Raw genomic sequence first — 16,149 nt, 5'->3', positions numbered from 1 at the left:
TGAGAAAATTAGAGTTAAAAGTACATAAATATCTATGGCCGGGGAGGATCCGCGGACCCTACCCGCACCGTAAGCGCACCGTCCCTGAACCAAGCGCGCACCCTCCCGATCGCGCGCTGAATGCTAATTGGCTGCCAACACTCTGAATCAGGAAGTGTTGGCAGCCATCTTGTGCCTCGGTAGAACCGAGGCACAAGAAAGCACACAAAAAAAGGCACAAAACGCGAGAAGGGGGCAGGGTAGAAACACCCTGACCCCCTAGGCCTGCTCAGGGGGTCCCACAAGGACCCCCAAGGCCCAAAAACATAATTTTTTGTTTTTAAAAATCGCGGGATGCGCTTATGTTCCGCGCATCCCGCTAATGAAAAAAAAAACGAAGCACGGACTCCCGCGCTTCATTTTGATTTAGCCCCTGGGGGGGCCAAGTCCCGGGGGCAAATTTTTTATTATAATGGGGGGCCCAGAGGGGGCCCCCAGCCCCGGGGACCGCCAACCCCAGGGCTTTAATTTATTGTATGCGGGGGGCTCATGGCCCCCCTGCAGGCCCGGGGACCGCCACCCCCCGGGGCTTGTTTTTTAAAATAAAAAACCTGTGTGGGGGGGCTCAAGCCCCCCCCACACGCCCCGGGGACCGCCACCTCCCCGGGGCACTAATTATGTAAAATTGGGGGTCCGTTACGGACCCCCAAGCCCCGGGGACCACCACCCCCAGGGGCTTTAAATTCAGTGGGAGCCAAAGATGGCCCTGGGGACCGCGACCCCGCAGGGCCGGCTCCTGCAGTGTCCCGGGGTGCCCACCCCAGGACACTGCTGTTTGCTATGGCAGGGTGGGAGCCTCGCGGCTCCCATCCTGCCATAGCAAACTGCTTTGGTATTTGGAAGAGAGATCAGGAAACCTGCTCTCTCTTCCAAATACCAAAGACGATTGCTTTTCCACATGGGGAGCAGCATGTTAGCTGCTCCCCATGTGGAAAAGCAATGCCGGCTGCCGCAGGATGCGGGGAGCCGGCAGGGCTGTGGGGGGATTGGGGACCCCCCCACGGCCCCCAACCTCCTGATTACAGGTGACTAAATCGGAATTCGTAGTTCGGCTGATTTTAGAGGAATATTTGTACAATGGTGAAGGAAGGGGAGGGGCCTGAGGTGACCTCTGCAAACACGCCCTGTGGTGCGTTTTAAGTTGTCGCAGCTACAGCCCGAACTGCTGAACGGAATTACACCAAATTTGGCAAAGAGGTAGTCCTCAGTTCAGACTCGTGCCTTTTGCTTAAATGGTGTAAATCCGTTCAGTAGTTCCTGAGAAAATTAGAGTTAAAAGTACATAAATATCTATGGCCGGGGAGGATCCGCGGACCCTACCCGCACCGTAAGCGCACCGTCCCTGAACCAAGCGCGCACCCTCCCGATCGCGCGCTGAATGCTAATTGGCTGCCAACACTCTGAATCAGGAAGTGTTGGCAGCCATCTTGTGCCTCGGTAGAACCGAGGCACAAGAAAGCACACAAAAAAAGGCACAAAACGCGAGAAGGGGGCAGGGTAGAAACACCCTGACCCCCTAGGCCTGCTCAGGGGGTCCCACAAGGACCCCCAAGGCCCAAAAACATAATTTTTTGTTTTTAAAAATCGCGGGATGCGCTTATGTTCCGCGCATCCCGCTAATGAAAAAAAAAACGAAGCACGGACTCCCGCGCTTCATTTTGATTTAGCCCCTGGGGGGGCCAAGTCCCGGGGGCAAATTTTTTATTATAATGGGGGGCCCAGAGGGGGCCCCCAGCCCCGGGGACCGCCAACCCCAGGGCTTTAATTTATTGTATGCGGGGGGCTCATGGCCCCCCTGCAGGCCCGGGGACCGCCACCCCCCGGGGCTTGTTTTTTAAAATAAAAAACCTGTGTGGGGGGGCTCAAGCCCCCCCCACACGCCCCGGGGACCGCCACCTCCCCGGGGCACTAATTATGTAAAATTGGGGGTCCGTTACGGACCCCCAAGCCCCGGGGACCACCACCCCCAGGGGCTTTAAATTCAGTGGGAGCCAAAGATGGCCCTGGGGACCGCGACCCCCGCAGGGCCGGCTCCTGCAGTGTCCCGGGGTGCCCACCCCAGGACACTGCTGTTTGCTATGGCAGGGTGGGAGCCTCGCGGCTCCCATCCTGCCATAGCAAACTGCTTTGGTATTTGGAAGAGAGATCAGGAAACCTGCTCTCTCTTCCAAATACCAAAGACGATTGCTTTTCCACATGGGGAGCAGCATGTTAGCTGCTCCCCATGTGGAAAAGCAATGCCGGCTGCCGCAGGATGCGGGGAGCCGCCAGGGCTGTGGGGGGATTGGGGACCCCCCCACGGCCCCCAACCTCCTGATTACAGGTGACTAAATCGGAATTCGTAGTTCGGCTGATTTTAGAGGAATATTTGTACAATGGTGAAGGAAGGGGAGGGGCCTGAGGTGACCTCTGCAAACACGCCCTGTGGTGCGTTTTAAGTTGGGGAATTAATTCCTCTTCAATCCTGAGGGTCCCTGGGGACCAACTAGCCCACCAGGTACCTCCAGTAAGCGCCACGGAGCTGTGTTGCAGAGTGTTGTAAAAAGGGGCGTGGCCTCTGAATACCTCTCTGCAATGCAGCTCCCTGGCGCATACTGGAGGTACCTTGTGGGGTAGTTGGCCCCCAGGGGACCACAGGATTGAAGAGGAATTAATTCCCCAACTTAAAACGCGCCACAGGGCATGTTTGCACAGGTCACCTCAGACCCCTTCCCCTTCCTTCACCATTTTACAAATATTCCTCTAAAATCAGCCGAACTACGAATTCCGATTTACTCACCTGTAATCAGGAGAGAACCCAGTGCTGCATCTTTTAGCCCAGCACTGACCCTGAAAAGTAACTCTAAGCGTACTTACCATAATTTGTATTTCCTTCCATAGGAATCCATTGTGTGGTTTTCACCAGAAAAGTTTCTAAGTGTCCATTTTTGAAACGTACAAATATTCCCCTAAAATCAGCCGAACTACGAATTCCGATTTACTCACCTGTTATCAGGAGAGAACCCAGGGCTGCATCTTTTAGCCCAGCACTGACCCTGAAAAGTAATTCTAAGCGTACTTACCAGTAACTTGCATTTCCTTCCATAGGAATCCATTGGATGGTTTTCACCAGAAAAGTTTCTAAGTGTCTATTTTCACAAACTAAAAATATTCCTAAAAAATCGTCTGTATGACTTAAACACATTCTTTCAACTGTTTACAGGAGGTTGGCCAGTGATGTCATCAGTGATGTCATTTGAGATGTCATCAGTGATGTCATCAGTGATGTCACTGACCATGTCATGAGTGATGTAATATGTGACGTCATCAGCAGTGCATTGCGGGGGCGCGAGTTATAGTTAGCTGAACTAACTATAACAGGGGAATTTCTAGGGTTTTGTACGAGGGAAATGTCCAGCTAACTATAACGCCCCTGAAACCTATGTTTTTTTAGTGAATATATATATATATATATATTTATATATATATCTATATCTATCTCTCTCTCTCTATATTATCTACTGGCGGTCGCCAGTAGATAGTTATAGTTAGGACCCTGTTTCCATAGGAAATCCGCAACATTCTATTTGGAATAACTTTGGCGCCGGTCGACGAATCCTCGCGAAATTTTCAAAATAGGTGGGGCTCTACGCTCCGCTCCTACCCTGAAAGTCTCGGGGGGATTCGTCAAGCGGGGGCTGAGATAAAAGGGGGGTCCCAAAACGCGTTTTTCCCATGCATTTTTCCATAGGACCTTTAGACACAGCTACAGCCCGAACGGCTGAACAGAGTTACTTGAAATTTGGCAGAGAGGTAGTCCTCAGGTCAAGGAAGTGCCTTTTGTAGGTCTGGTGTAAATCTGTTCAGTAGTTCCTGAGAAAATAGCATTTAAATCAATATATATATCTGTGGCAGCTTACGGTGCGCTTACGGTAAGCTTACCGTACGCGTACGGTGCCGTGCGCGAGCGCGATTCTGATTGGCTGTTAGATCGTAGTAAACATTCGAATCGTTCGAAACCAGGAAGCGGCGTCCGCCATTTTCTCTCTCGCACTCTGACGAGGAGAGGAAAAACAAAGGCCAAAAACTTGTAAAGGGACTGTTTAGACAGATCCTAACCACCTAGCTTTGATATATATGTCCCCAAAGCACCCCCAAGGCCAAAAAATCATTTATTTTTTTTTACGAAAAATCGCCGATTACGCTTACCGTACGCGTACGGTAAAAAACAACAAAAAAAAAAATCATCCACACTCTCCACACCCCGTGTGCCAATGGTGCCCGTAGGGCGCCATGTGTGCATGGCCTTACTTTTTGTTTACATATAAAAATTTAAATGCTTACCTTTCACAACGAAGCGCATAATATGTCCTCCATGTGCGCACGGTGCGCGAAGCGCATCGTGCGTACATGGCCCATCCACGGCACTAACTGTGTAAAGTGGGCGCGCGGTGCGCGAAGCGCACCGTGCGCGCACGGAACGAACTGCGTTAAGTGGGCGCGCACGCCACGAATGGCGTAAAGTAACTTAGCATTTAAAAAACCGTACAAATTCACTGAAAAAACCATAGGTTTCACACACGTTATAGTTAGGAATTAGCATTTAAAAAACCTTGCAAATTCAGTGAAAAAACCATAGGTTTCACACATGTTATAGTTAGCTGGACATTTTACTGATAAAAAACCAATGAAATTCCCCCGTTATAGTTAGTGCAGGCAACTATAACTCACGCGACCGCAATCCTCTGCTGATGACATATGTGTCTTTATGAAAAAAAAATATTTGTAATATATGTATAGCTAAAATTTAATGGAAGAAGACATGGGCAAATGATTGTCTAAATACAGTATTAGCATCAGCAGAGGATTGCGGTCGCGTGAGTTATAGTTGCCTGCACTAACTATAACGGGGGAATTTCATTGGTTTTTTATCATTAAAATGTCCAGCTAACTATAACATGTGTGAAACCTATGGTTTTTTCACTGAATTTGCAAGGTTTTTTAAATGCTAATTCCTAACTATAACGTGTGTGAAACCTATGGTTTTTTCAGTGAATATATATATATATATACATATAATGTCAAAACAATACCCTTTCAGGCTTAGAAGGATGCATGCATTTGCAAAACAGAAGCAGAGAACTCTGGTTAGTTAAGTTTGGTGGAAAGAAGCTCCTGTATAGAGCACCCTCAATATCAGTGACACTCTAAATTTGCGTCACGTCAACCTGAAATGAATAAAAGCAACGCCTGACATGTGTTTCGCTCTCATTAGAGCTCTTCAGAGAGGTATAGCTTTGTCTAGACCAAAGGGAGCACCCAGTATAAGTCAAAACAATACCCTTTCAAGCTTAGAGTGATGCCTAAATTATGCAAAAAAGAAGCAGAGCACTCTGGGTAGTTCTCAAGTTGTGGTGGAAAGCAGCTCCTGTATAGAGCACCCGCCACACCAGTGACACTCTAAATTTTCTCACCTCAAATGTCTGCTTTTCTATCAAAGTCTTTAAGCGTAGGATTAGCACATATTCATCCACGCTGAGATAGAAAGGGACAAAGTCTTTTGCCATTTCTAAAGCACAGTTTTTGAGCACAGGATTAGCACAGTGCTATCCATGCCAAGCTGTAAAATGGCACACGCCTTAAACCACTCTAGGCACAGTATTACAGCTTTGAATTGGTAAAATACCAACCAAGCCAACCTGAAATGAATAAAAGCAACCCCTGACATGTGCTTAAAAACTTTGCACACTAGAAGGCTGCACAAGATTGTCCGCTCTGTAACCTTGTTAATGCATTCTACAGCCCCCTTCCAAAATTCAAGCAGAGCAGGACAAGCCCATACTACGTGGAACAACTCAGCAACACCTTTTCCGAATCTGGGGAAGGTTGCTTGCGGAGCACCGAATGTCCACATGATTTTTCCCCGGGTAAGGTATGCAGTATGTAATTAAAAAACAATTATTAACCTAAATCTGGTATTGCATGAGGTCATGTGTATTACCCAGTATTCTGGTCCAGTCTGTGTCTGTGATTGGTTGAGCAATGTCCTTCTCCTATTTCTGTTGCAGCTCTACTAATGGGGTAATAATATCAGCTCATATCGCTCGATATAGGTTAGTTACCGCTCTAAACTTGCCATTTGTAGTGTAGAGGACTTGACTTCACTGATGTGGAGGGGGCTCTGCTGTTCCTATTCTCTAGTGGGCCGGTAGCTTTGCCACTACTGCCTGATGCACCAATAACTGCCCCCTGGGTAGTTCAAATACCTCTGAAAGATCATCAAAAGCCAGCAATTCCCCATCCCAAAAGAGGTCTCCAATTTGGGTAATGTCAAATGTTGCCCATTCCGTCAAGCACCGCAGTGATCCCCTATTATCTTGCCCCTTAATATAAAGCATGATCCTATTGGAAAGAAAGGCCTTTCATAAGCACCACTCTTTTTCTTGCCAAGGAAGCTATAGCAAGGTCTGTTAGGGTGGGGCACCAAGCTTCGATAACTCGTTTGGTTATAACTTCTGCAGTTCGTGGATAGAATCTTCTGAATTGTTGCAATTTAAAGCAAGGCGTCGGTAGCATTATTAGAAACATCTGGGACACGCTGTGGAATATGCTTTAACCCAAGAAAGTGTTGCTGGAAGGCAAAAGCATACTAAATGCTTCATTAATATGACAACATAACCAAAAAGATGCCCTCTGTCTGTTGCTACGTGAGGTCTGGGCCACATTACAGGAGGGAAAAAAGGAAGTGGTCAACTCACCTCAGCCCTTTAAACTATTCTCCTGTGATCGTTGACCTACCTCAACCAGCCAAGACTCGCCTTGCTAGTACTCCCTCTGGTGGATCATATCTCTTCCATAATTTACCATAAAATGACACCACTGCCAGTTTGCCTGTAAATAATAATTTAGGAAAGGACTCTGTCAAGCAAGCTTAGTAAGAAGCCCTTCAACTCCCTTTTTCTCTTTTCCTGATCCCCATGATCTTCTGACTCTGTCCTGGCGCAGTACTCTAAAAAAATGTCCACATGCCTGTTTGTAGCTCTTTCTAGTAGAGCCTGTTACACATTTTTCAACAACTAATTCAACAATTCTCACTCCCTTTATGTCCATATATCTTGTGACAATATTGTCTTCCAGTTTTCTGCTTGTTGGGCCAACCTTCAAAACCTTTGCCACTGTGAACGAGATAAAACATCAGCAATATTATTGTTTGCACCTGGCACATGACGTGCACTGAAAACAGTGTTCAATTGTAAACACCACAACATAAACCTTCGTATCAAACATAGTATCCTCAAAATCACTTGTCTTTTTTCTGCTCACAGTTTCCCGCTACGTTGTCTTATCCACAAATCAACATCTCTTTTCTGTTAGTCTTCTACTTTCTTCATATTTTCAATGCCACCAACAATGGGAAAAAAATCCAGGAAAGCAATGATCCTCCCTTGCTGCAACCTACCTCACTACCATTTCTCTGCATGCCTCTGACTATCCCAGAACAGATCAAAACCATTCACTCCAGAAGCTTATGAGAAAATCTGCACCTGCCGCACTCTGTCCTCCTCCAAAAAATACACAGATACTCCATTGAAATCATCCAAAAATTGTTTCCATATGTACATATCTGCCCTCGAAGTCACTATGGAGCTGATTACTTAGTTTGGCGGATAGTATACTCCTTCACAAATGTGACGGATATCCCATCCGTCGTATTACAAGTTCCCTAGGATGTAATGGAATTGTACTATAGCAGACGGGATATCCTTCACGTTTGTGACGGAATATCCCATCCGCCAAACTCGTAATCAGGCCCTATGATCCAAATCTTATGGTGTGGTTACACTGCAGCATACATTGTAAAACCCAACTTTATACAAAATGTCCTGCCTGCTTTTACCATCCTGCATGCAAAGTTTGGGTAACTGAACAGTTTCTGTACATTTCTCAACTTCAAAAGTCTCTCAGCAACTATTTCCTCAAAATTGTCGTAATCTCTCACCATTTGCTCTGGTAGTTTCTATTGTGTCCAGTTGGATCCCTAAAAATTTCAACTTCGTGCTTGGTCCTCCCATAGAACCCCCAACTTCTTTGTTATTTCTTGAAAATTCATGAAAACTCTCACAGTCACCTGGAATGGCCTTACCTACAAACAGAGAGTCATCCAAGTAATGAGAAGCCAATGTATGTCCTGTCTTTTCAGATAATGCCACTTGTAAAAAGTGCTTAATCTCTTTGGTAGTACTCTGCCCACATAGATAGCCCCTTCAAATTGCATACCTAGCAATGAAATGTCGTCTGGGTTATTATTCCAAAAGCAGATTTACTATAGCATTTTGCCAACTCAGCTCCTTGTTCACCTGTCCTTACTGATCAATGGTATAATTGCCAATAGCACATTTTAAACGAGTCTTCTGGTGATATAAATCATTGACAGAAGCCCCTTCAGGCCAAGGCAAATGATGAATTAATTGTATACCACCTGTGTTTTCTTGGGAATCAACCCTAACAGGGAAATGGTTAAATACTGTAATGGCTATTTAAAAATGGTCCCACAATTCCTTCTTTAACTTATTCCTCCAATGTTGAGATGACTATGAGTTTCAATACTTTTACTGACTTCAAATTTTTTGCACACCTGTGTTCTTAAGGTCCTTAGTACCCAAACTAAATACCTCTTGAAATCCCCATTGCAAGTTGTTTGCTGCTTCCTTGTATGGAAAATGCAGCAGCCAACCTCTTAATATGTTTAATTTCGGCTGTACCTACAGTCCTTCCCGCTGGCACCTCTCCATTGTTCCCCATTGTGCACCATGCAAAACATGGTGCAATGGGATGTATACCCCCACATTTGGAACATTAATGCTCATAACTACACACCTAATGTGCAAAACAAACCTGTTAAATCCCCAACATGTCTAAGAAGTCCCAACTATACCCTAGTTTCAAAATTTACAAGCACACTTGTACACCTAACCAGCTCCAATTCTTCCTCCTTTAATCCTTCTATATACTGTATTTCTCTATGCAGCCGCTTCTAAATGTAAAAAAAAACAGCCACCACATTTTTTTCTTTTGTCTTAAGCAATAAGTATGAAACCAAAGTTATTGTGATACCCAGGTATGGCAGCTTCTTTTTATGATCAACTTTTATATTTTCCACTTACCTTTTATCCTTATGTGTCTCATCACCTTTCACGATCTGTACCTCTTTAAAAAAGTCTGTTTATCTTTCATCTTTTTTCGAATCTATCTTTACAGTGTTTTAACTCTTTTTCTATTTTTTTCTTGTAGCAAATTCCCCACATCCTTTAATCACTCTTTCTCCTACTCCAATGAAGTTACACCTAGTGGCCTGCTATCTTATCAAACCATTTGCCACTCCGACCACCACTTATTGCTACATTGATGCAGACTTTACCTTTCATCAATGTAAACCTCCCTGAATTCAGATAGACTCCTCTTGGTGTTTTTTAACTTAGTCGGCTCTTGACATCTGCAAAACACTAATGCTCCTCTCTCTTTTGATTACTCTTCCCCACCACAATCTGATATGTTTTAGCCAATTGGATCACACAACTTACTCCCCTATTGTCCTGCAAGTCACCTTCTTCCCATTCATCACTCGCTTCATCACAATCAAGGACCAATTCCTCATCGCTCATGCTGCACACTTTACTTATGTCTGGTTGTTCCCCATCACCAACATCTCCGTCATACATTTTCCATTTAGCATCAAGTAAGGATAGTTTTTGTGTCTAAAACATGCTACATTGGTGTCAACGAGGCCACCATAAACCTCTTTGGGCCAGATGTACGACCGTGGAAATAGCGCCTCACAATTTTGCGAGTTTTGTGCGACTCGTAATTTGCGAGGCTCCATTTCCAATGTACGACAGTGTATTTCACACTGTTAGCGATTCCCAATGGGGTCGCAAATTGAGAGGCTCATGAATAATAATGAGCCTCTCGCAATTTGCGACTCCATTGGTCCCTAGGACCACTGCCTGCCCTTAAAAAAAGATTTCCCCTGCATTTGCAAAGGGAAAGGGGTCCCCTGGAGACCCCTTCCCTTTTGCAAATGCATTACCACCCTCTTGAAGAGGGTGGTAATCTGTGAGTGTTTTGCTCTCGCAATTGTGGACGCAAAACATTCTTACATAGGGTTGCGCTTGCTATTAGGAGGGAAACACCCCTAAAACCCTATTTTGTGAGTAGCAAAAAATTGTGACTCACAAAATAGGGTTTGTACATTCCCATGCTGTTTTTGCATGCTCAAACAGGTTTGCAAACCCGTTTGTGCATGCAAAAATGTTCGTACATCTGGCCCTTATTCCCTTAGATCAGCGTTAATGAGTGGTTAAAAACTCAACCAGTATTTCCTCGAAATCCCTGACTTCATCTGTCAGGATTCATAGATATCCCAACCAGGTCGCTCCAACCTGTAGGTCCTCCACCCTGTGTGCGCCTCGAGTCCTCTCTAGCTCCTCTATACCTTACCTACCCTTCCTCTTCATCTTGCACCCATGCCCGTCATGCTGACCCCTTGTCCCCATATATATTGCTTTTTTCTTGCTAATAACTTGCTTCTCCTTCCTGCCATAACCATTATCCATGACTAACTTTTTTGTGTAATCTGTGGTGTATTGTGATGCTACATGTGTTGTTTCACCTTCCAGCAATCATGTTCTGAGTTAATTTTATGTGCTTTCCATTGCCCCCTTTGTTATCCTGCATACTACTGTGTAATCGGCTTTGTAAATAAAGGCACCTAGGCGTTATTTGAGGGGGCCTTTGGAACTACTACATTTCCCATCATGCCCTTTTTCTCATTTTCAACATTCTTGCTGGCCGCCACGTGCTTCCACTCATGAACCCCAGGACGGCCAGCACTTGTGGCTGAGCTCAGCGGTCTACTAGGTGGCTTTACTGCACTCTATTGGGCCCAGCCTCCCGTCGCCTAAAACAATGCTGCACCCGCCCCCTTTCCTGAATTGCTGCTTGGAATCATCCTGCACAGCTATCCCCTCCTCCCACAAGGCCCACGCTGGCAACCTGCCTCCACCCTCACCCTACTGTAGTGTTGTGTGAGTAAGCAATGACGGAACCCTTTTGGCTTCTGATAGACTTCGCAGAACTGTGACGTAAGTTTTAGAACGTAGTGAAGTGAATCCAGGTTTAGAATGTTGAGTTCACAATTGCATGCAGACGAATAAAGAAGTGTTATACTAAGCTCTATGCGTGGCGTAGTCAGTAGCAGATGCCCAGGCTGGGGAGGACGCTACAACTGGCGACGAGCTAGGGGATAAGTACCCCAAATATCGAAAGCGCTCTCCCAGAGAGTTTGCCAAGATTCAGAGACCTGCTTGTGCTTGCCATGTGGGCCTCAGTCGAAGTGCTGCATTGACATTTGGCATATGTGGAGCCAAACTATAACTCCAGCCAGTGTGAAGCATTTGAAAAAAACGGGAGTCTATGCATCGGTGGTCAATAGCCTGCTCACAGTAGCGGCCACTCGTACTGCAAACTGGTGAAGCGGGGGGAGGGGGGAGACACACACACACACACACAAAAAGTATAAATAATGAAAATAAAACGTACTTGCTCCGACGGCCGCTACCTTGCTTCCGATCCTCGCGTCGGAACACTGTGATCCATCGTGAGGGTGTCAAGGCATACTCGCCTCAAGGTCAACTGCACTACTGGGATTATCCGTTCCACTTTCCAAAACACCCCTCACGGCGCCCCGCCACACTGACTTCAACTTCATCCGTTTGTCTACTTTTGACCGTTATTCTGACGTTTAAACAATCCTTTAATGACAGATCGAGAATCGGTTTAATACGTGCGGGATGTTAAATCCTACCACACGTTAGATATTATAGAACGACCTGATTTACCACGTTTTCTCCAAGCCCAGCCAGGTTGGAATTATCACCGGCTGAGCGACAGTTCGGATTTTCTTCGTATTCTTACAGCCCTGAGGAAGTCGCGGAAACATTTTACAAATGCGACGAAACACGTGTCGGATGGTTTTTCTTCTGTACAAAGACTATTAAGAGAAATTAAAAGACTGAACACTGCGCAACATCTCCAAAGATATTTCCTTCCTCTGTCATTTATTATACTACAATGCTTGTGTATTTTGTATATACCATGTAAACTTACTATTTATGTGTGCCTAGGTCATTGCTTGTTATAAATGCTCTCAACTATAGTGATGACATATTGGTTTTCAGAGCTTAACAGAAGGAGCACAATACAGCTTTCATGTAAGTGTGTTGTTGTTCACTTGTTGATGCAGGTTTAATTTTGAATGCCAATAAATGTGTATTCCATAGGACAAAGCTACAATTCTATGGCCATATCTTTTCCAATGAGACTTGACAAAAAAGAGTTTTTCATTTAATTGGTCATATGAATGCGAGCAAAGTATTAAGAGAATCAAACACGCTATTGATAATGCTACTGAAATGCCATAATTTGATCCAAAGCTTCAAATAGAGGTTGTTATCGATGCTAGCCCAGTTGGGTTAGGGGCAATCCTTGCACAGCACTGTGAACACTCAAATGCTCAAAAACATATTGTGGCATGTGCAAGCAGAAGTTTGTCCCAAACTGAATGTGCTTATTCACAACCGGAGAAAGAGAGTGTAGCAGTGGTGTGGGCTTGTGAACATTTCCACATATTCTTATATGGAAAGCCTTTCACGCTTGTGCTGGACCATCGAGCATTACTGACCAATTTGGCAATCCAAAGGCCAAGATGACTCGCCACATTGAATGTTGGGGTCTATGATTACAAGAATACAACTAGACAATTGTGCACCAAACAGGGAAAGATCAAAACCCTGCTGACTACTTCTCACGAGTGCCTCTACAGTGCATGGTACCCCTCCCAAGACGGTTGAAGCCTACATAAATTTCATTGTGAAATCAAGCACAACAGCCGCCATTTCATTGGATCAAATTGTCACCGCCACGAGTCAAGCTAGTGACATGGCAAAACTAAAAGACATTATTACACATCAGAATTGGAACCAGCACACTCGCCCTCCTACCATGGGACGGTGAAGACCAGAACTTTAAAAATGTCAAAGATGAACTGTCCTTCACTCAAAAAGGCATTATCCTGAGAGGTTCGAAACTTGTTGTTATTCTGGAGAGTCTGCGAAAACAGATATTTGAACTGGCCCATGAAGGACATCGTAGAATCGTTACCACAAAACGAGCTTTACGAGACAGAGTCTGGTTTCCTCATCTTGATGAAAGAGTTGAAAGAGAATTGAAGGCCTGCCATCTATGCAACTGCCTTTCATTGAAAACCACACAACACACCATAAACATGTCAGAGTTGCCAAAGCATGTGTGGGAAAGAATTGCAGTTGACTTCTTTGGTCCTCTTGACAATGGACATCACCTGATGGTGAACGTTGATAGAAGTTCTCTCATTCATCACTCAAGAAAGAGTCATCATGAGATTAGATTGCATCTTTGTGACATGGGGTGACAACGGACCACCTTTCAACAGCCGAGAATTCAGAGGTTTTCTCGAAATGTGAAGCATCAGAATGGCACGCCTCTTTGGCCACAGGTCAGTGACCTTCTCGAACATTTCATGAGTACTCTTACGAAAACTGTTCAGCATGCTGTATTGGAAAAGCTCAACCTTAAAACTGTCTTGAATTCTACTCTTCAATCTTATTGTTGGACCCCTCACTTGACCACAGGTAAACGATCTGCAACCTTGACGTTCCAGAGAGCCATGACGACCAAGTAACCTCAATGGACCAACAGAAGATAAAGAACTGGGGAAGAAACCTGTATCAAAGGCTTTGATCATAAAAGGAAAATGAAGACCTATGCAGACAAGCATTGACATGCAAAAGCCTAGAACATTGAAATGTAATGCTCCCTTCGAAGCTGAGCCATTTAATGTTATCACCAGCAAATGACACATGGGGACTGCCCAACGTCCTGGGAAGTCCATTATGAGAGATTCCTCGCATTTCCAACATCCGGCTCATCGCTTGTCAGGCACCGATGTCAGTTTAGAGGCTGGGTCTGAAAGGACAATTAAAAAAACCCTAACTGCTGTTTCTCCTACATCGCCAATGCAGATCATGGACACTTCTACTACCTATCCCCAGTTTCCGACGATATGATCAGGGCGTGTGATCAGAGCGCCAGGAAGACTTATCGAAGAGCTATGATTGTATATATATTTTTTTCTTTGCTTTTTTATTTAACAGAGGGGGGATGTAGTGTTGTGTGATTTAGCAATGACAAAACCCTTTTCTCTCCTCATGGACTCCGTAGAACTGTGACGTAAGTGTTAGAGCGGTGTGAAGTGAATGCAGGTTTAGAATGTTGAGTGTGCATTTACATGCAAACGAATAAAGACGTGTTATACTAAGGCCTGTGTGTGATGTTGTCATTAGTGGGTACCTAGGCTGGCGAGGACGCTACCCCTACTACTCCACCTTTAATAAATCTGATGGGTTCAGGGAAGGATTTACTGCGTTTGGAGGCTATTTTCACATGTTCAAAAGCCAAATGGTTAAACTCTATGGCCCCAACCCTAAATATCTTTGTCACCTAAGCCCTGCCCTGCCCTCCCTGCCCTTAACCTATCCCTTTGTACCGTGTCTTTGCAGCCTGTGCCATTTACACATTTACATTAAACTACCTGGGGGAGACAATGCTTGACCTTAGCTCTTGCTGGGCCCCCTATTGTCCCCTAGATCCAACTCTTATCTTTTTGGGGCCCTGAAACAATTAAGTACATAATGTGCACAATATATATGGAATAAAGTAGCTCCTACCATGCATCGCAAGATATTGCAAGTCAATGATGAGGTTTGTGGCAAAACGACAAGTGATGCTGTTGGATAACATTACAGGAAGCCAGTAAGAGATAAAGGATGATTATTCCAGGAAAAAGTTCACCCACGACCACGACGTCCTGCTGCCACGGATTCCAGCACAAACCTAACAGTTGCTTGGAAAACCGTTAGGCAGTGAACGACGCGGAGCGTGGACATATTTTAATCAATAACATGTTGACACACAAGATGATCGTACGCAAGAGCCTCGTTAAAGGCTCCATGCACTGCGATCATCTCGTGCATGTAACTATGACATCACTACAACATCTTTCCGCTTAACAATTGAAAATAAAAATGACATATTTATTAAAGTAGCAATCTATATTAAGTGGAAGTAAGATCACAATAAACAAATCCATTGTTCACATAATAAGAATGAGTAACATGAACATTGAATTATTCTAAAATATAATCTTTGTACTTCACCGGTAACCTTCTTGTGCGAGTGATGTTTTTCCCGCACATTGCTACCTCTTGGTCACTCAAATGTGTAGTTGTAGGCCAACTAAAGAGTGTGCTTGACACATGAGAAAAGGGGGCTTAGCTAAAGTTTCTACATTTTGAGCTTTTGCAGGAACCACGTCTTGTAACCAATTGTAGGATTGTGAATAACCTGCATTTAATCCATAATGGTTAGATATGATGTCAGCTTGAGAATTGGAAATCAAAACTAGACTTCTTTTGTTCCACCACCCTTTGTTGAATAAAAAGGCTGAACCCTTAGAAACTTTGCAAACTTGAACTGGAGGAGAAAATTTAGAAGAACCCTTCACCACCTTCGTTGGCTTATTAATTAACACCCAATCGCCCGGTTTCAAAGAATCTCCACTAAAGTGTTTGTTTGAGTCAAATTGACATTTCATCTTTTCTTGGATGTTCTTTACCCTGTCTCTGATCACATCTACTGAATCCTTTTTCCGTTCTGATTTGTTAGACAACCATGTGGGAAATAAATTTGAATGTACCATTCTACCTCTCAGTAGTGTGAAAGGTGCAACCCCAGTGGTGGAGTGGGGAGTGGTGTTGTATGACCAAACTTTATCTTTCAAATAGTCATCAACATTTGGATTTGATGCAATAGCAGTTTGGATACCTTCCTTGAATAGCCTGTTACCTCTTTCAACTGGGCCATTTGAGGATGGGGAATAAAGTGCGACATTCAAATGTTGTATGTCATGAGATTCCGGAAATTTGCACACACGTTGTGATGAAAAATGCGTACCATTGTCAGTGACTATGGACTTTG

Source organism: Triturus cristatus, chromosome 1_2 (assembly GCF_964204655.1).
Source record: "Triturus cristatus chromosome 1_2, aTriCri1.1, whole genome shotgun sequence".
In the NCBI taxonomy this organism is placed as follows: Eukaryota; Metazoa; Chordata; class Amphibia; order Caudata; family Salamandridae; genus Triturus; species Triturus cristatus.
This window is presented reverse-complemented; position numbering follows the sequence as displayed.